General features: G+C 45.2%; 1 protein-coding gene across 4 annotated transcripts in view; it reads left to right on the top strand.

Annotated features, from left to right (window-relative positions):
• Positions 1-21,216, top strand: part of RNF152 (ring finger protein 152) — a 109,416-nt gene that overhangs the window by 37,338 nt on the left and 50,862 nt on the right. The window contains exon 1 of one of the 4 annotated variants that reach the window (XM_068160993.1): positions 8,348-8,785. The exons of 1 other annotated variant lie outside the window; for it this stretch is intronic. The gene's annotated coding sequence lies outside the window, so the exon portion shown is untranslated. Of the gene's footprint in view, positions 1-8,347; positions 8,786-20,537; positions 20,691-21,039; positions 21,062-21,216 lie in introns of those variants that run through there. 2 more of the 4 variants (XM_068160997.1, XM_068160999.1) reach the window with 2 other exon arrangements.

Below are 21,216 nucleotides of genomic sequence, written 5' to 3'. Positions count from 1 at the left end.
AGGTGCTCCAGCCCTCTGATCATCCTCGTGGCCCTTCTCTGGACACGTTCCAGCACCTCCACATCCCTCTTGTAATAGGGGCTCCAGAACTGGACACAGTACTCCAGGTGGGGTCTCACCAGGGCTGAGTAGAGGGGGAGGATCACCTCCCTCGACCTGCTAGCCACACTTCTCCTGATGCAGCCCAGGATCTGATTGGCTTTGCGGGCTGCAAGTGCACACTGAGAGCTCATGTTGAGCTTTTTGTCCACCAGCACCCCCAAGTCTCTCTCCTCAGGGCTATCCTCCAGCCAGTCACTGCCCAGCCTGTATTTGTGCCTGGGATTGCCTCGACCCAGATGCAGGACCCTGCACTTGCTCTTATTGAACTTCATGAGGTTGGCCTGTGCCCACCTCTCCAGCCTGTCAAGGTCCCTCTGGATGGCCTCCCTTCCCTCCAGCGTGTCTGCTGCACCACACAGCTTGGTGTCATCAGCAAACTTGCTGAAGGTGCACTCAATGCCACTGTCCATGTCCCCCACAAAGATGTTGAATAAGATAGGTCCCAGGACTGATCCCTGAGGGACTCCACTTGTCACTGGCCTCCACTGGGACATGGAGCCATTGACAGCCACTCTTTGGGTGCGGCCATCAAGCCAGTTCCTTATCCATCTAGTGGTCCACCAATCAAACCCATGTGTCACCAGTTTGGAGACCAGGATGTGGTGCGGGACAGTGTCGAAGGCTTTGCTCAGGTCCAGGTAAATGACATCAGTTGCTCGCCCCTCATCTATTAATTTTGTCACCTGCTCATAGAAGGCCACCAGGTTGGTCAGGCAGGATTTGCCCTTGGCAAAGCCATGCTGACTGTTCCCAATCACCTCTTCACTATTCTTTTGAGCGAGTAGTGACTCCAGGAGGATCTGTTCCATGATCTTTCCAGGCACAGAGGTGAGACTGACTGGCCTGTAGTTCCCTGGTTCCTCCTTCTTGCCCTTTTTGAAGATGGGGGCAATGTTTCCCCTTTTCCAGTCCATGGGGACTTCACCAGACTGCCAGGACTTTTGAAATATAATAGAGAGGGGTTTAGCAACCTCATCTGCCAGTTCTCTCAGCACCCGTGGGTGTAACCCATCGGGTCCCATGGACTTGAACACTTTCAGGTTCTTCAGATGATCACGAACCTGATCTGCACTTACAATGGGCAGTTCTTCCTCCCTGTCCCTGGCTTTGACTTCCATAACATCAGGAGTGTGGCTAGAGGCCCTTGCAGTGAAGACTGAGGTAAAGAAGTTATTAAGTACCTCAGCCTTTTCCTCATCACAGGTGACCATGTCACCATTTTCTTTTCTGAGGGGGCCCACACCTTCCCTAGTCTTCTTCTTCCCATTAATATACCTGTAAAAGTTCTTAGTATTCCCTTTAATCTCCCTGGCTAGATTCAACTCAAACTCTGCTTTGGCTTTCCTGACCAGGACTCTTGCTGCTCGGGCAGCTTCCTTGTATTCCCCCTGTTCTACCTGTCCTTCCCTCCACTTCCTGTAGAGTTTCCTTTTAAGTAATAGTGTGCCCAGTAGCTCCTTGCCCATCCAGGCAGGCCTCCTAGCATTCTTACCTGCTTTTCTCTTTGTTGGTACACAGAGCTCCTGGACACAGAGGAGGTGGTCCTTGAATACTGACCAGTGGTGACCTTGAATACTGACCATTTGTCACCACAAAACACAAGATGGCTACAATTACATGTTTTACCTGCCATAAATAGCTGTTTATCTCTGCTTACCAAAATTTATAAGCTAATGATACTGTTGTTGGCTGCTACTGGCACTTTCCTCTACTGCTGTTTGACTTGTGTAACACATGGCCCAGTAGGCACATGCCAAGGATGGGACCCCCTGGATCACAAATGTCATCTGCATCCACATTACTCAGGAAGATGCCTGCATCTGGATGTGTTTTAGAATGATATGTACTACACCTTTGCTATTATGTGTATTTTGTGCTGGGGCTGCTGTGAGAAAGGGCAGTCTGAGCCATCGCTCCAGGTTTGGGGGGAGCTGATAAACCCAACTGTGTCTATCAGGTCTGGGAATGTGTTTATTACCAACCATGAGGTAGGACCAGACAGACAGGGACTGTGGGGCTGGGGGAGGAAAGAAAACAAATCCTTTACCCCACTAGTAAATTCACAGTAGGGTGTACGGTCAGGTTATATTCCTTAGTGGTGCCTCCCTTGATTTCCTGCATCAGGCCAAACAGTAATAATCAAGAGTAGCAAGAATTATTCCCACCCCCCAAAAAACAAAGCAGGAGGACATTCCTTTCTTGATAAGCAGGCAGAAGGACAGTAAGTTGCATCTCTTTGTAGTAGAATCTAGGCTAGACAAAACTGCTATGTGTATTCTTCTAATTTCTTACCAAGGTCCTGAGATAATGCTGTCTCTTCTGACAAGAATAATAAGGAATAGTTTTGAGGTTGTTGGGCATTTTATCAGTCTACAGCAGTTCTGATTGTTAAAAACACAATAATAGTTTTTTTTAGCTGCCTTTTTTTTAAAAAAAAGCTTTGTCCTTCTAGTTATTTGGACCTGGACCCCTAGGTTCAGAGCATTCCCTGCAAAACAGGGCCACACAGTAGCAGAAATGTCTCTTCACACAGAATTTGTGTGTAAAGACACTATGAGAATGAGCTGAGACCCTGTGGTTGGGATAAAGTGCTCTGAGCCCAGGACTCATAAATACTCAGGCCTTGATGGTCCTTGGCCTTGGGCAAGTTATTTTGCCTTTTTGGCCTCTCTACAGACATAGCAACACCTTGTACAAGGGGGCAGAGAAGAGGAAGCTATTGGCAGCCCCCCTGGTTTTGTTCAGGGGGGTCCTCATGTTGTTTGCAAACTGTGACTATATGTAAATATTGTATATTTTGTACATATTCATTGCACTTTATATTTCTAGATTTTAGTTTGCTTGTAAATACAGCTTCATTTGCTTCCATCCCAATCTGAGCTGGTCTGGCAATTTGGGGGTTAGTTCTCCAAATTAGCTGGGGGTAATTTCTACTCACTCCTTAGAGTGAGCTCAGTACTTACTGTTTGCAAAATACCTTAGAGATGAAAAATGCAATTGAGTGCAAAGGCCAGATTCTCTTATTTATACCAACCCAGCCACTACTAAAGTGAATTGAGCCTGGGTCAGGAAAACCTGGAAGAAGATTTAGCTGCAGGTGTAAAGTACCATGATTGATTTTGTCCATACACAGCTCCTCGGAGGCAGCTCCTTTGCCAAGCTCTCTGGCCTCTGCTGGCACAAAAGGTAAATGCTTATTTTGTCTTGTTGCTGCTTCTTCCTGAAGTTGCCTACCAAGAGGCCAGCACTGCTCTGTCCAAAGCTGGTGGGCTTTCACTTGGGTCAGATGGGTGACTTGCAGACAGAGGCAACTCCCCAGGTTCTGTGGTGCAGTAAACATCACCTGCAAAAGGGGCTGGGAGCTACCTGCATGTAACCTAAACTCTTCAGATGAACCAGCACTATTGTGCAGAAAAAAAGCCTTGGAGAAGCCCTAGGAGCTTGGGGTGACCTGGGCTGGCTGCTGTAGTAATCATCTGGTAATGATCTACTGTAGGAACAGAGGTATAGGTGTGCAGGGTATGATGGCCAAGGCCATCCCCACGAGGGAGACTCTCTGTCAGCAGTGTGAGGAGGTTCTCGTTTTGGGAAGGCTGGCACTGGGTAGGCAGGGCTAGGAGAAGGAGCCTCTTGCCCTAGCCAGCCAGTTGGCTCTACAGAGACCCAGCAGCAGCAAACAGCCAGGCCTCACCTCTGCTTCTGGGGTTTTTGACAGTAGTGAAAGATTGCAAGAGCTTGCTGCTCATGCTAAATGGATGTTTGAATTGTGAAATGCTTCTAAGAAAGTGCACCTCAGAGAGGAGCTTTGTCTGACCAGCTCTTGGATGTGTTTGAGACTGAACGAGGTGGTATCTTGTAACATACTGCATCTGAGTATAGGCTACACTGAGCCAGCATTATTTCATGGCAGTGAGTATCCACAGTTGATTGAAGTTGGAAGGGTGAAGCCTAGGTGTTCTGTGCTGCTAGAGCACTTGTGCTCTTTGACTTCCTTTACTCTCACTCCAAATGCAACCTGATGCTTCCCTAAACATATTCCTTAACTGCAAGCAAGGGCTTGAAACTCACTCTTGATCAAAGGCTGTATTTTGACAGTTTAGGTGCAATTATAAGTGAGTATCAAATAGGGTGCATGCAGTTTAATATTAAATACATGTTCAAGTGTGGGCATAACGCAGGAGCTCCAGCACCTTCTTGCAGATCATGCAGATATCTAAATGAATGCAGTTAACAGACAGAAAGTTGTGCTCAAGTTATTGGAGGCTTGGGCAAAGCCCAGCTAACAGTGAATAGCCAGCCACTCCTGTAACAATGTTTTTCACTGGACATAAGTCTCTTAACTTGCTAAAAGGGAGCCAGGGGCAAGCATTAAACCACAAAAACAAAAAGTCTTTAACCATGGACCAGATATAAAGGAGACAGACAGCTGCTGGCTTTAAAGTGGTTTTAAATCAAGAACATTTGCAATATCGTTGGTATTTACACTCAAAGGCATCTCTCAGAGCAAATACATGCCTGAGCATGGAAAAGCAAGATCACATTTGCCTTTGAAACCACACTCTGGTGGATAAGAAACAGAATTGTTTAACCCATTCTTTAAAAAAAACTTAGAGGAACTCCATTTAAGTAACATGTCCAGTGGAATCCAGACACGATGAATAGCAGAAACTTCCTCAAAAGTTTGTTTAGGTAGGGGAGAAAAGTGTCTTTCTCTAATTTCCCCAACTCCTGAAAAAAAAGCAGTCTCAGCTTCAGTTCTTCTTCTATAGGGATCTTTAAACATGCTCTCAGCTATAAGAGAGACTTGCTGAAAACTCCACGATTCCAGGTCATTATTTCTATGGGGTTTTTAAGGCATGCTTGGATACCCAAGTGACAGATAAGGTTCCTCCTGGATGAAGTATGTGGTCTGCTCCATGGCTGTCCTGTCTACTCTTGTTCCTCCTTGTCCCCATCAGAAAAATAATAATTGATACTCTCTTGTGAAAGTAATGAAAGCCTTTCCTCTTTTGCTGCCACTTCTTTTCCTGCCGGATCCATGGCTATTAGGGACACTACTGATGCATTGTCTGAGGCTCAAACTCAATAACAAGCTCAAATTAAGTTTAAGGAAATGAGTCATTAAACAGAAGAGGAAGGAAGCACACCAAGTTAAGCCTAGAAAACCACATAGCCATAGTGTAGTGCAAGGGTTTAATACCTTTATTTTTACTGTGAAACTGGGGACGTGAACTTTCAGGTGCAATGTCTGTGAGGGGCAACGTTCCTACTCTGTCTCAAGTCAACACAGCTTAATTACAAAGAAAAAAAAATCAAATTGATACAAAGCAACTGCTCTTGATGAGGTAAGACAAATGTTAAAACACCATAGAAAGAAAGCCTGGTGAAAACTCTTCTGAAAGGCCAGAGAAGACAGGCAAAAGGAAGACAAAATGAGGACCAAGGGAGTGAAATGCCAACCCCCCATAGAAACCATATGGCTGGAGGAACACAGGGAAGGTGGAAGGGGTTTAGCCCTGCACTGGAAGTTTCCACCTGAAGTTATAAAATAAGGAATAGCATGTCCTGGAAGGTTTTAGATACAAATTCCAGCTCATCCCATTGCCCGAGTGGTGCAGTGATGACTGCAAATAATGAAACATAAATTGCCCAAATGGACTGGCTGAAATGCTGCTGCCCAAGCACTGTGAGCAATGTGTTTGTCAACATTATTGCAGGGGAGAGCAAGCCAAACTAACAGTGACTGCCAAAAAAAAGTAGAGCAAAAAAGGTATACTTTCCCCTATGTGTCAGAGACTGATTCTATGCCAGGCTTTGTCAGGATTTGAAGGGAAATGTGCCCAAAGGCAGCAGAGTCCCTCAACAGGCCTCCATTTCCTGCTTTTAGTATTTTACCACATTTATATTTGAGCAAGCATAGAGGCATGGTGATAATTCTATACTTTTGTGGAGCAAGGAGGGAGATGGTACTACCAGAAACAGCTGTTAATTTGGATCTGGGGCCTGGAGGCTGCTTCACCTTCTCATGGTCCCAGGGCCAGCCATGGGAGCCAAGGGAAACCTTTACCATGCTTCATGCCCCAGTAGGACTTTCCACACAGGGGTTGAAGAAAGCTTAGAAGAATATAAGCAAGTTTTCAAATGCACCAGGAGGTAGCTTTTATTCTCTCTGGCTTGCGTAGTGTGAAACTGGAGCACTGTAAAGTTGATTTTCACAGTTTCCTACTGCTCAACACCTGCATGAAAGGTCAGGGTTTCAGAAGTGCTTCGGGCACCTGGGATGAACCAAGGGCAACTGCTTGTTCTCATAACTTTGAATAGCAGCTACTTCTTGGCTAAAATTGCCAGCATGCAAATGCTGGTGAGAGTCAGCACTGAAGCTGACTACAGCAAAGTTTTGAATCTTCTGTTCACTTAGCACTAGGTAACACCTCTTGTTATTGCTGTGGTTTTACCCTCCCTAATGACTACTGCACCAGGAATAAATTGGAGACATGAAAACTGGCATGTTTTTTTGGCAAGCACAATTACCCATGAAATTTGTTTCGTTTTTCTCCACCTGCCCACTTAGCAGCGTTCCTCTTTCCCTAGAAAACCGATCCTTACTTGGGAGAGTCATTCACGGTAGGGCAAATGACTCAGAAGATGCATTATGGACACAGATGTCTCCAAAGGCTAGTTTCACGGCCTGGTCTGTGAGTAGAAGACCTGTTTGCTCAGATCGGTATTTTGTCTCCTGATGGCTCTGGGCAGGGAAGAAGCAGTGTTTCTTTGAGCCATGATCATCCTAAGTATAAGAGCTGGAGCCACAATCACTGAAAAGGAGTCAGTGATGGGCAATTTCACCTGATTTATCTCATAACATTCTAGAACCAGTGACCCAAATGTAAGCACACAAACTGCTATGTGTTTACTGTATAAACATGTCTAGGACTCTCTTAATCTGGGACAGCTGCAATACACTGCCTACTGCTGCTGTAGTTTTGACAATGTTAGCTCTATGAAATTACTAATTGCACTTGAAGTGCTGAAAATAATGCAGCCATATGTGTAACTGCTGTGTGTACTTCATAAATGAGATGGTGCCACCGTAAAGTGTGAAAATAATGCAGCTGTATAAAACCAGAGTGACGAATGTGTATTGGCCTGCAGTTCTACTGGTGCAAGCCAATGCTAGTACCAAACTGTTCCCTCATAAATGTGGGCCTTAAAACCTACTTTATAGGTAGGTAATTGCTTGGTGTGCCCTTTGTTGCTGTGCAGAACAGAACACTGTTAGGGTTTGGGTTTAGTTTGATTTTTCCTCCATCCAAACTTTTTGATTTTGGTGGAAATGGGAGTGTTAACCACTGATGTTTCTGTTGTGATGGTTACCCTGCAAGGTAAGTTTGGCATGCCTTCAGTTTGGGAGACAATCACCCATTCTGGACCACCACCAGCTGCTGTGGTAGGGAAGCTGCCAAGTGGAAGAAAGGTGAGAAATGGAGCAAAGGAGAATATGGCAATGAGGAGCGTTTGCTGTATTGCTCCTAACTTCGTAGACTAGAGAAAATCTTCAGTTTAGCAGGTTGTCACCATTGCTGGGAATCTGCATGCACCTCCACAAGGATTCGGTCTGGACAAACAAAGGACAAGCTAGAACAAGGGACCCAACGAAAACCTAGGCCATTAAGTGTTAAGGGAAGAAAACAAGGAACAGGATTGCAGTCAAATGGCATTCAAGTAAGAAGATAAAGGACCGTGAGTGAATCCTAATGACTCACAGGAGGGAGAGGATGGGGAGACAAAGACCATGATTACTATCAGCTCCTAGGAGGAACATCCCAGCCATATCCCAGCCTGTCACATAGTTGCCCCGAGGGAAGAAGCTAAGAGAGATGGATGGTAAGGACTGGTTAATGAGTGAAACTTGTCGTCTTTGTGGTGACAGGGAAAGCTAGCCAGACTGCTGGTTATGTTACCTGGAGAAGAGAAGTGATGAGAATAAAGGAACTAGTTTTTAAAAAATAATGTGTGGCTGCTGCAGTGTTGCAGCATTAAATATGAAGGTTTAGAAGCAATGAAATCCCTGGACAGTGTGACTACACTGCTGGATGTTTCCTGAAAGAGGCACAGTCAGGATGTAGTTAAGCTATCAGCTTCCATATCCTGGGCAGTCTCTGTAGGTGCATCACTGGGGAGTGACTGTCTCTGTTTATCGATGTCGATAAGTATACAGTAACCTCTGGATAAATACCAGACATGGCTCTTATCACCGAGGCCATAAACTGAGATTCTCCCTCTAACACCACTCAACAGCAACAATAAAAAGCCCTACTTCCCAGAAGTGGTTGTGTGAGACAATGGGAGAAAATAGTGGTGGGTCCACCTGAAGAAGCCTATGCCATAGTACACTTTTCTTACCTCATAAACTACAGGTGACTGAATGAAATGAAGTTGTACGCTACAGGTACTCAGCAAAAAAAGACCTCAGCTCACAATCAGCCAGAATAACCTCACTCTTTAAATATTTGCTGTCTTTGCTTTTATTCTTTATATTATTTTGTGTGTGTGTGTGCTGTGGCATCTCCATTGCACCCCATCATGCTTTAAAACATAGCATCAACAAGAACCAACCCGCTGGCGAGGCTGTGATGATGCTTCAGCTGCAGACATGACTACATAGCATCAGCTCCGGAGAGAGGTTTGTCATGCTGCCATCAGCACTTTCCTGTATGGGGTGCCTGAACAGGTAGAAAAAATATTAGGCTCTGGCAAGCAGCAACTCGCAGCTGCATCTATTTTCATAGCTCAAAGATAATCCAATGCAAGGCAACGATTGGCTGCACTGAGAGCAGCAGGAGCAAGGGACCAGAGGAGGGCTCCTTCCTCACCTCAGATTTACAGCTTGATCCTTCTTGTTCATTTGAGTGTTTCCCCTAAAGCCACCTGGCAGTCTCTTGAAGCCACCATCGCAATGCAGAGTTTTCCTCCTAAAATACAGTTTAGATCAAGCCATCTGGAGCTGGACCTGGCTGGAGCAGGGTGCTGTATTTATGACACGTGAGTGATGAGGAAGGTGGTTACAAGAGTTCATGCCAGAGAATGTACTTCCTAAGCAGCAGGGAAGGAATTTTGTGGCATGAGGTGGAACGATAATAAGACCCTAGCACAGAAGACCATGCTGCTTGATCTGACTTTGATAAAGCCACAGTGAATAACATTGAAACTATTTGGGCTAATGGGTCTCCTGTGGAGAGCAGCCCAATTTTTTTAAGACCACTATGATGGGTAGGAAAGGTGAAATCTCAAGCAGGGGAAAGGCTGGGTGATGTTGGTCTCTCTCTCGTGATTATGTTTGGGAATTCACCCACAAGATGTTGATTCTGAGTTCAGAGCCTGCAGACCAGTGGATTTTTCCATTCTTGCTATAGCCTATCATGTGGAGTAGAAAATCCATCTGCTGTCATCTGAAACTAGTAACACAAAAATCACATGCAGAGAAAACAGAACCTTTCTGACTTGAAAATGCAATTGAGCACATAGGTGAATCCTGCTTTGGAAAGCTCTGCCTATATTTTCTTGGTGTTCATTCGCCACATTTTTCTTTAAGCACCAGTATCACACTATTTGAAAGAGCCACAGTGCACAGTTTTAAACCAAACTCAACTTTAACCTAACTTTAGCAATTAATTTCCTACCATGTGTTGTGTGGACTGCTACAGTTGTAACTTACCCAGTAATATCCTTCTTCACTGTAAGGGTTGGGTACATGTGATACAAGCCTAGAGGAATGTTGCTGTCACCTCTCCCACAGAGGATTTCCCTGCATGCAGATCCATGTCTCCTTAGCTGAGTTCCTGCCTGTGGGCTGGTGGCAAGCAGCTGAAGATAGACTTCCAGAAGAGAATAGCTACACCTCTGCCTTTTGAGCATAAGCAATGGTTTGGAGCCAAAGGCTTTTCTTTGTAGAAATTTGGGAAGGTGATGATGGGGAAGAAAAAAAACAAACAAACAAATAAAAGAAGTCTGCAAGGCATTGTGGGGCTATGTCAGAATGGTGTTAAAAGAAGACTGAAAGAAAGAAATTAGAAAATTAAGCAATGGGAGGGGGGAAAGTGCAGATATGGTGAAAATAACAGTATAAGATTTACAGTAAGAGAGAGGGAAAGAACAATCTATAAGAAAAACTAAAAAAGGGACAAGGCAGTACAGATTACAGTGAGAACATGTCAAGACACCATGGTAAAGAGAGAATGAGAGGGTTGAGGATGCTTATCTTCAAAGAGAAAAAAGGGAAATAAAGAATTACAGATAACGAAAGAAACATGGAAAATTGTAGAGGCTGGCAGAAAAACAGAAAATTCTTGGAAAGGAATTAAAACATTAGAGGAAGAGCATGAGGAAGTCATGTTATATTGGGACTGGTAAACTGTACTGCATTCATTCATGTTCCTTCTGGATTATTTTACCCTGGCAAGTGCTGAGAGTCCCATTGCCATACACTCCCCTCTTCCATGGAGGGCAGCAAGTACTTCACATTGAGGATGCTGAATGTGCAAAACAGTCTTGAGAGCTTCAACAAAGTCATCTTCTGACCTAGGAAGCTTCTCCTCAGCCTACTTGGAGGGGGAAAAAAATGCATCTTTGTTACAACCTACTCTGATAAGCTCCTTTTGCAGATCGGTCCATTATTAATGCTGAAGTTGGGATGAAATAACTGAGAGTCAGGCTAACCTGCCTTGAAAAGAGGAGAGAGACGTAATCCACTTTTTCCTACACATCTCTTTACCATCGGTGTTCACAGTGCATGCATGCTCCTTGCAGACAGGTGAGCTGGGCCATGAGCTCTAACAGATATGTAGCAACCTCTTTATGGGACCATCCAAATCCTATTAGAGTCAATGGAAACTCCTCCACTCCCTTTAATGGAACTTGGTGTGGCCCCACAAGGCTTAGCCCCTGAGACTCACATCCAGCCACACCCTTTGGCTTCTTCAGAAAATGTGATTTGCTGAATAATTTAATCAGTGGGAAAGCTGAGAAGTTGAAAAAGGCAAGATAAGGACTTTAATCCTTTTATTTCTTTGAGTAAGGAGAGGCCTTTTTCAAGCCTGGCAAGGTATTTAAAAGGTAATTTGCATCAGTCCATGTAATGACACAGGGAACTTTCCAAGACCTGTCTAGTGTCCCATCTGGCTTCAGAATCGAGGCTTGGGTAATTTTTTGTCCTTCAGCCTTTTCTTCTTGCTCTTCAGCCAGACTTGTAGGGAGACTTGTGCTCCTTTAAGGGAGATGTGGATTAAGGGGTTTGAAACAATGCTTTTTAAATCAGAGACACGTATAGGAGCTGACATGTCACAGAACTGATATTAGATATGTGGATCAGTCAAGTGTCACAGCTCACGAGGTCTGAACTGGGAACCTCTGTATATATTTTCCAGCATTAGACTTAAATGTAGTGTGCTAGAAAATATGAACACACTTGACTGGAGTTCTAGGAGAGTGAGTATTAATGAGATAGATCTAGCAACTTAATAAGAAGCTTTTTCCCTTTCGAACCATAAGGAGGTTGTTTGGAAAAAGATGTGCTGACTGTGAGGGAGGCTGGGAAAAGTCTTTTAGAGAGCTTTTCTGCCACAACAATAGACTGGATATGGCTCTGCCACATTACTGAGAACCTAGTAGGACACTTACCAGCAAAGGTGTCTGCACCACTGCAGTGGCAATGGCTTTCTAGTCAGAGAAGTTGAAAATTCTCTCAGTATCATCTTGTTTTCAGTAGGACAGTAGGTGGAAAGCCTATAAGAACACAGAGCAGCAACTGCACTTCACCAAGCTCTGTACAGACTGACAGACTTGAGTGCATCTGCCTTGGTAGGTCTGTCCTGAAGACGCCTGCTTGCATGAATAGTTTTCAAATTAGATACCAATGAAATCCCCCAAGCTTCTTCCTGAGGAATGCAGGATGAGGCCTTGAGTGAAAGACTGCCGTGCAAGAACAGTCTCAACCAGGGCAGTCTGACCAGGCACCTCTCACAGGGACAGCACTGGTTTTCCTGGCATCCCCTCTGCTGAGGCATAGACAAGCAGCTCTCATTCTCAGAAGCCCCAGTAAAACCCACCTATTTACTTCATATTAATGTACTTAACTAGCCATATTGTATATCCCAAGAAATCCATGGGATTTCCTTAAGAACTTTGTTATTTAATTAGTTTTAGATGTTGGTGAATCTGCAGCTATAGTGTTAATTTGAAATGATGTCATTCTCAGGAACTGTGGTGGTGATGTACATTCACTGCCACACACGCTAGTGCTGGGCACATAAATATCTCAGTATGCTTCTTTTACAATGCATGCTTCACATCTGACACTGAAATTCCAGCCCTGGTTCCTAATCCTGTTAACTCTCTGAACAAAGTTACTCAATTGAGGATGCTTCAGTGTAAGGCAACAGAGCTGGTGAAGGGCCTGGTGAATAAATATTATGAAGAGCAACTGAGGGAGCTGGGGCTGTTTACTTTGGAAAAGAGGAGGCTGAGGGGATACCTCATTGCTCTCTACAACTACCTCCAAGGAAGTTGTAGAGAGGCTGGTGCTTGTCTCTTCTCACTGGTAATTAGTGATAGAACAAGAGCTGTGATTAGGTAGGTTTAGACTGGAAATTAGGAATTTTTTTTTTTCACATGAAGAGTGGTCAGGCACTGGAATGAACTGCCCAGGGTGGTGGTTGAGTCACCATCCCTGGTTGTGTTTAAAGGTCGTTTGGATGCGGTGCTTGGGGATATGGTTTAGGGTCGAACCTTACAGAGTAGGGTTATCAGTTGGACTTGGTGATCCTGAGGGTCTTTTCCAACCTGTAAGTTTCTATAATTATGTAGCTTCTTGTGCAGGTAAGGGCTGGAAAGATCAGCCAATGGTTTACAAATGTGTCTGCATAAACACAAAGACTTCTGTGCCTCACTTTATTTTCTTTGCTAAAGTACATTATGGGACGTATCTTGGTGATCACTGGACTTTCGTTGTTGGACACAGAGTGTTCTGCTCGTAGTAACTACAGGATTTATAACACCAATCAAGGAGTGTAAAACACCCTGAACCCACTGGATTGTTTGGTCCTAATGAACTATATTTAGAGTGTTTACACAGCCTGATGTCATCTTCTCAAGGCCTGTAATGTGAACTGTGGACTCATACTACCCTAAGGTTAATATATGTGGTGCTTGTACTAGGCTAGAGAAAATAATCTTTCTCCATTCAGTTCACTTTAATTAATGTCAGAGTGGAGGGGTTTTTTTTAATTATTATTATTTTTATTTTGTAACTTGTTGAAACCTTAACCTTTTGGGCTAACATTTTCTGTGCCAGATGATGACCTTAGTCTGATTCTGGAGGGATGTTTCTGGTTGCTCAGCTCTTTCTCAGAATTTTTTCCCCAGAATGGCTTCTTGTGGAAGAGGTAGTGCCATTGCCCTTTCAAAAGGGAAATCATGACCAGGCAGTGATAATGTTATGTGGAAAATCCAGTTTCATTCACACATCTTATGTGGCTCCTATGAAAAATACTCAGATTCTGACAAGTTATAAGCTCTTGGAAAACTGCAGTAGGAATACACCTGGTAGAGGCTTCTAAGTTTGGTTTCTGATCTCTTTGACATTTCTGTCTGTGGAGACCATGGTCTGATGTACAGCTGCAAGGACTGTGTGAGATTTCTGGCAATGCACTTCTTGGTGCTTCCAGGCATAGCCACAGAAACATGTGCTTGGCATTCACCTACTGGACCCCAAATGGTGAGGAGGAAGGGTTCTAGCCTTTCTTTGTGGAGGTGGCATAAATACTAGACTAAAGCAGCCTTGAGAGAAAGATTGAGGCTGGGGACTTGCAGTTGAGAAGATACTTGCTCCCTGCTGTAGGAAGCCTGGTCTGGGAGTTGGAGGGGGAAACTGGGTTTGGAAGCTGTCTGGGTGAAATGTGGGCAAGAGCCTGGCAAGGAAAACAGAGGAGATTGTACTGAAGCGTGGAGAGTGGCCTACCAGGGCTGGATACCAGGGATGAGGGCACAAAGAGCCTGGGACATGGAACTGAAGTGGAGGCATAGGGACAGGTGACAGGGGAGGTCAGCAGTGGGGAGTGGGAGTTGTGCTGCCAAGAGCCTATGCAACTGAAGGGAAGGGGTGCCCAGGGTGCTGTGAGAAGCAGCATGCATTTCTGTCATTGAAGCTACAATTATGTCAAGAGGCACTTGCAGAGTCAGCCTTAATTTGGGCATTCTCTAATTTCCAATGCTTGTTTGCAACCTCAACTCTTTTTTGAATAGAGCCTTTTGTCAAATAGGACTCTCTGTAGTGAGCTGGTGCCAAAGGGCCATCATGATGCTCTGGTATGCAAGTCCTGAACAGTGAATGAAGTAGTTGTTTGACTTAGTAAATTATGATGAAATATCTCCGTGTCATTTATTTGTGTTGTGTTTACATATGAGGGCTGTAATTCTCTTAAACCTCAGCTACTTCAGAGGAGGAGAGTGAATTACCATGGATGAATGAGGGGCTGACTAATGGATTTTCAATATAGTTAATACCCAGCAACAAATCCAGTGTTGCTTTGACTTACAAAAGAGTCTGGGTTTTGTTTGTTTGAGTGTTTGTTTTGTTTTGTGTTGTGTTGTTTCATTTTAAATAATCAAGTTTTGGTAATTGAAATTCACTGATGTGAGAATATTTGTCACACAGATGTTTATTTTTTTGTTTAATATATAGTGAGCTATTAATTATTGAGAAGATACTGGTATGACTCTGTCCTGTCAGATGGAAAAAACAAAGGACAAAGATGTTGTTCATAGCAGTGTATTTTTTCTAAACATCTCCTTGTGATGGGGTAAAGGGATATAAAAGTACAGCTCTGCAGATAATTGCCAGAGCTCATAAACACTTCCCCCCCCTGCTTTCATTTCTTGACAACTGCAGCAGCAGAGACAATATCCAGGACTGTACAGAGAGTAATCACTGTGGTAGAACCTTTGGTGTGTTTATCTAGCACTCTGTACTGGCAGTAAATGTTCAAAATGTTCCATGGCAGGGAAGTTGGATTAGATGATCTCTAAGGTCTCTTCCAGCCTAAGCTGCTATGATTCTGTGAAAACCCAGCAGGAGACAGCCCTGAGCACTCTGCTCTTGCTGACCCTGCTTTGACCAGAGAGTTAGACAGGAGAATCCTCAGAGGTCCTTTCCCACCTCAGCCTTGCCAAGCCAAAGACTGGTGGCTGGGATGCCAGGTTGGCATGTCTCAGGCACATCCACACAGGCTGCTCTGTGATGGTGGTGAGGTAGTGCTGCAGATGGAAAGCCCCAGTTGGTGGGACACAGGGTTTATGGCTCCTCTGAGTTAGTTCCCTGAATCTGGGTTTAGCTGGGCCATCACTTTGAGGGAGACAAAGGGATATATCAACAGGCCCAAGTGCTCTCCTAGATTAGGACCCTGAGGGGGCTACTTGCTCTGCCTGTCTTCGGGCACCAAATTTGAAAGCAGGAAGCTTTTTCCCTTGTCTTGTTTGTGGAGGGAGATTAGCCCAGGCTGAATGTGACACAGAGTATCCAAGCTGGATTCTGACTCTGAATCACTTCCTGGGACATCTCCCCTTTGGTTGTAAAGGCAGAAGCTGATAGGGAAGGAGCAACTTCCATCTCTTGTACTTCAAGATGTCAATGCACCTTTATTTTAAAGTTTATACCTAACAGATGTCCATTTACAAACTATCACAGGAGAAGATTCGCCTGGATGTGTTCCTTTGTAATCTGGTGTAGGTGATCCTGCTGTGGCAGGGGGGTTGGACTGGATAATCTTTTGAGGTCCTTTCTAGTCCCTGAAATTGTGCAATTCTGTGAAGACTATTGGTCAGGTTTCTGTACCCAACATAAGGACAAAAAGTGGGCTGAATGGCATACAGGTGAATATAGAACTTGTTTGTCTTCTGTGGTAAGCACAATGACCATCTACTCTTGCTTGAAGCCTTTAATGCTAGCACATGGGTGAAGGCTCTCCTCCTAACTGGAAAGTTATTAATTTTTTTGAGGGAGAGAGAGAGAGTAGGGGTTCAAAGCAATTTATTAAACCGAGTCACCGCAAATACCTGGCCTTTTAGCATGCCCATTTTCAGTGTAGTGATCTGTAAAAAATACTCACTCTGCTGAATATTCTAAAGCATGCAATAAACCATTTTTTATGGAAGAGAACAAGGGAGAGTGCACAAGCAGATTTCGATGAGCCAAAATGTTCATTTGATTTTTATCACAGGGTATCAATATGAGGAGTGACAATCACCTGTAGGCAGTGGGGCTTGAGCCTGTTTCCTTCCACTGATTGATGCTTTTTTAATCTCTATGGCCTGGCCTTTTGCCGTGAAGTTTTAGGCAGCAGCCTTCCCTGAAGCCTTTGCACCAGGCGTGAGATTTGACAGGCCCTGTTTCAGCAGTGATTTCGGTGGTTAATGTAATTGTTTCTCATTAGGCCCAGAGGTCTTAGCCAGTAGAAGTTTTCATTTCTTTCCACTGAAAGATGTCATGTGAGCAGGAGATATTATGAAGGGCCACCAGGATGATCAGAGCACCTCTCCTATGAGGACAGGCTGAGAGGGTTGGGGCTGTTCAGTCTGGATAAGACAAGGCTTTGAGGAGACCTCCTTGTGGCCTTCCAGTATCTGAAGGGGGCCTACAAGAAAGCTGGCGAGGGACTTTTTAGGACATCAGGTAGTGACAGGACTAGGGGGAATGGAACAAAACTAGAAATGGATAGATTCAGATTGGATGTTAGGAAGAAGTTCTTCACCATGAGGGTGGTGAGATGCTGGAACACATTGCCCAGGGAGGTGGTGGAAGCCTCGTCCCTGGAGGTTTTTAAGGCCAGGCCGGATGTGGCTGTGAGCAACCTGATGTAGCGTGAGGTGTTCCTGCCCATGCTAGGGGGGTTAAAACTAGGTGATCCTTGAGGTCCCTTCCAACTAGTAACGATTCTAAGTTTGGTTAGGTACTGCTATCTCACAACACACATTTGTTGGCTCCCAGGCTGAAAGAAGAAGTACTGAACTCTCCCTGCCTCTCGCTTAGTAGCGGTCAAAGAAGTTTCTTTCATCTGTCCCATTAGTGATTTCAAACAGGGGAAAAAAGAAAAAGTAAGGACACTAATGTCCCTGATTTTTCTTCCTCTGACAGCTTGGCCAATGGTTTCAAAGGCAGCTGAAGGAAAACAGGAAGACAGGAAGATACACAGACAGCAGGATGTTTAAACTTTGTTTCTCTAGGAAACTAGGTTAAAAGAAGTTCCTAAACTTCTTAGTAACAGAATAAACTTTGGGAATATGATTTAAATCTCCACTCTTGGCTCAGAAATGAAAAGGAATGGGTCCTCTATGTGCTGATTATTTTTAAAATGTTCACAGGCTCAAATTTGATTTGATGATCATTTGGTGACTTGCTCCCTGAGCTGAAAATTTGACAGTGAAATCTTATAAATATATTGCTTAGGTGATCATAACAGAGAAACCAGGAGTTAGTTAGCTTTGTTATGGTGTCCTAGTGCTATGTCAGCATGTGTAGAGATTGCTGCTATTATCCCTGTGGGTGATGGGAGACTCCACCTTCCCAGTACAAGCTGTGCTAGAGTAAACATTTCCAAGAGCAATTTATTGTAATTGATTGCTACATGTGATGTGCTTATAAAATAGTTAGAAAAATCCAGATGTAAAACAAACAAACAAACAAAAGTCCCTTGAGAGAACAGCAATGGGTAGAACATAGCTGCCTTTGCAGGGCAGAGCATGGGGCTGTTCTCCACACCTCTAGTGCCAGACAAGCCCTTTTACACATTTTATAAGGTAGGCACTGAAAAGGGCAGTGCCCAAGAACCTGATGCCTTCTACCAATCTGTGTCCTGGTGAAAAGAGTTTTACAGAAATAAATTTTGTGGAGCAATCTGAAGCTGAAATCCATTTCCCTTCCATTATTTCAAGTTCAAGATTATTTTCCCTAGAGATCTTGTAAAGACTTTTCTTCTCATAACAGGTGCAGCCTGGGGGATGACTGCAGCAGCAATACACAAATCCTCCTGGGAGTAATTATGCTTGCTTTGCCTTTCCCCTTGTCTGCTACATCTCTCTGATAGCACTTCTGCCAGGAGCTATACATATACATTAACTTAATCCATTCATTAGAGGAAGTCAGTGCTAAAATTTAAGCATCTGCACTCTCTCTTCCAGGATCAGGACCCTATATTTTCATGCAGGAGAAGTATTTGATTCTTTGCTGTCCACTTAACCCACATAGGGGTATAGGGGTATGTGGGGGCATCTTGGTCTCAGCTGAGCTGTCTAAACTGTGCTGTAATGATAATCCACAGCAGCAACAGCAGCAGTATAATTAACAAAGTCATCGTGCCAATGCTCTTCAACACTTCCTCGCAGGACCTGTCTCAGTGAGCAAGTTGTCCTCCTCTACGTCTGTGTAGTCCCTAGCCTCTCTGGTGGACATCATTTGCAGCAGTGCTTGTTGGTGCTTAGTTGGTGGGACATTTGTTTCCATTTTGTAATGAATTTTCCTCTCTTGTGTCCATGGGGATCTGGTACTGTAGCACTGCTCGTGGGCAATAGCTGCCACTTGTTTTCTAAAGAGGAAACGATCAATGGAATGGTAAAGACTTGGAAGACAGAGGCATGTAAGGAGTTGTACCTCCGAAAATTCTCTCAAACTTCTTCAAAACCAGGATGTTAGACCAACACCCAGTGTACATTTGCCATAAGGATCTCTTCAAACTGTAAAAAAGCGACCATGCACACCCCCCACTCTAGCATCTCAGAGACTTTTTCTGAACAAAACTTGGAGAACCTTTAGTGGGAGATACAACCTGGATGTTTGCTCTTCAGATTAGTCACATGTGGGAGGGAAAAGGAAGAGCAGTGAAATCTTTTATGCAGTCTTTCTAGCCAATCAGCAGAGAAGTGAAAGTCTGCTATGTGTGCTGAAAGGATGCCTGTGGTGTAAAATACATCATGAAAGGTCAGGGATGGTAGTGACTAATGCTCCAGACTCAAAACTGGTGGCTGAAATTTGGTCTATTTGACTTCTGCCTTATCTCAATTGTTTGATTAGGAAAGTTAGAACCTGAAGAAAGAAACGTGGTGCAACACAAAAATCTGCTTTGAATGTTCATTTTGAGACTGGTGATTGGCTTTAAATATTTATGACAGAACCTGGAGTTGTACTACTGAATGCACTGTAGACCTTCCTTAGCTTGTTGGAGCCCCTGCTCTGCAAACTACCCCACTGCAAAGGAGACATGGAAGAGAGAAAGAAAGGGAGCAAACCAACCAGGCTTGTGAAAACAATTTATTTTGCCAGCTACAGTTACAGCGGTCTGATTCCTCCACAGGCAATGATTTCCTTGTGGAGCTGCAGAACCTGGGGAGGAGTACTTGAGTACTGTATTCAGTTTTGGGGCCCTCCCTACATGAAAGACATTGAGGTGCTGGAGTGGATCCAAAGAAGGACAGTTAAGCTGCTCTGCTGAACAGGTCTTATGAGGAGTGGCTGAGAGATCTGGGATTGTTTGGACTGGAGAAAAGAAGACATTACTGCTGTTTACAGCTATAGGTTGTAGCAAAGTGGGTGTTGGTCTCTGACTAGTAACAAGTGATAGACAAGAAGAAATAGCGTGGAGTTTTAGATTGGATATTTGAAGAAACTTAACTGGAATAGGCTGCTCAAGGAGGTGGTTGAATCACCATCCCTGGAGGTGTTTAAAAGGTACATAGGTGGGGTGATAAGGGACATGGTTTAGCACCAGACTTGTCAGAGTTAGAGAATGACCTTAAAAGTCTTTTCCAGCCAAAAAGATTCTATGAGAGGGCTGTTCTAACTAAAACCAGAACCTGGGTAAGATCAGGTTTGTTTTCATGCTACTTGCAACTGCTTGCCCCCACCTCTGCCAGCTCTGCAGAAATGCAAGGTGATGAGACGAGGACAGATGCTTCTCTGCCCTTGCCATTTGTAGCTCTTGTTGCTTGCCATTACTGATCCCATGTGAGGCACTAGGAGGCACAGATGAATTTTTTTTTTTTTTACTGATGATGTAAACAGGATTATTTTCTCTGCAGGCAGTTCAAGAGAAACAAATCAGCGGTTCTGTGCTCTGTAGAAGGTGTACACCTTGGTGCAATTATTAAAAAGGAGGCCTTATTCTCTTGCCCAGGCCCAAGTCTGCTACAGTAAGGCAACATGCCACACGTACCTATTAATTACTGTAATGTCCACCAGTAATGCAGCTCTAAACCTCCAGCTGGGACTGAAGATCTCCTAGGCTCAAGGCACCGGTTACGTGATCCTCAGAACACGCCTTCCATGGGGACCTCAACAGCCCTCTGCACCTCGTGGAGGCACCTTTGAAGGGTGTGCAGGACATGCGCTGCTCTGCCAGCTGCACCGAGAGGACACACTCAGGTGCAGCTGTCTCACACACCGAGTCGAGGCAGAACAAGCTGCGTTTTACAGCCGCAGAGTCCTTCCCAAGCGCTGAGGAGCCCCACAAGCGTTTCATTTTCACTCTGCCCGCGGGCGGGATCAGGTAGGGAAGGGGATACCCGCGGCTGCCGCAGGGTCACCCTGCTTTCGGCCCGGGCTGCCGCCTCTCCCCGCCCAGGGCAAAGGGGGCTCCTGTTCCCAGCGCCGCTGCTCTTCCCCTGGGCAGCCGCCTCTAGTAGTTCACTGAGCCGTGGTCGGCCCGGGGTGGGGCGGAGCGCACCGGGATCCGCGGCGGCTCCGGCGCTTCCCGCTGCCTCGCTCCGCCTCGTCCCCGCACTTCGGGGGACGGGGGGGGGGGGGGGAGACGGGGCACTGGGGGGCGGTGCCGGCTGCCGGGGCGAGGGCGCCGGCTGCGGCAGCGGGCGCGGGGCTGCCACCCCGCGGGCAGGCGCGGCGGCGGTGGATGGCGGCAAGGTCAGTGGGTATCCGCTCCCCACCGCCTGTGCTCCCTTCCCGGCCAGCCCCCTCGGGGGCGATGCTCGTGTGCGTTAGATCCAGCGGTGGGGGCCGCCTTTTCCTCCGCCCCTTCCCGGCACGGCAGCGGGGAGCGGGGCCGCCGCGGGCGCGGA

This window comes from Melanerpes formicivorus, unplaced genomic scaffold (genome assembly GCF_026170545.1).
Source record: "Melanerpes formicivorus ecotype bairdi unplaced genomic scaffold, bMelFor1.0.p_v2 SCAF_55, whole genome shotgun sequence".
NCBI classification, from domain to species: Eukaryota; Metazoa; Chordata; class Aves; order Piciformes; family Picidae; genus Melanerpes; species Melanerpes formicivorus.
The sequence above is the reverse complement of the archived record's forward strand: the minus strand, read 5'-3'. Positions and strand labels throughout refer to the sequence as shown.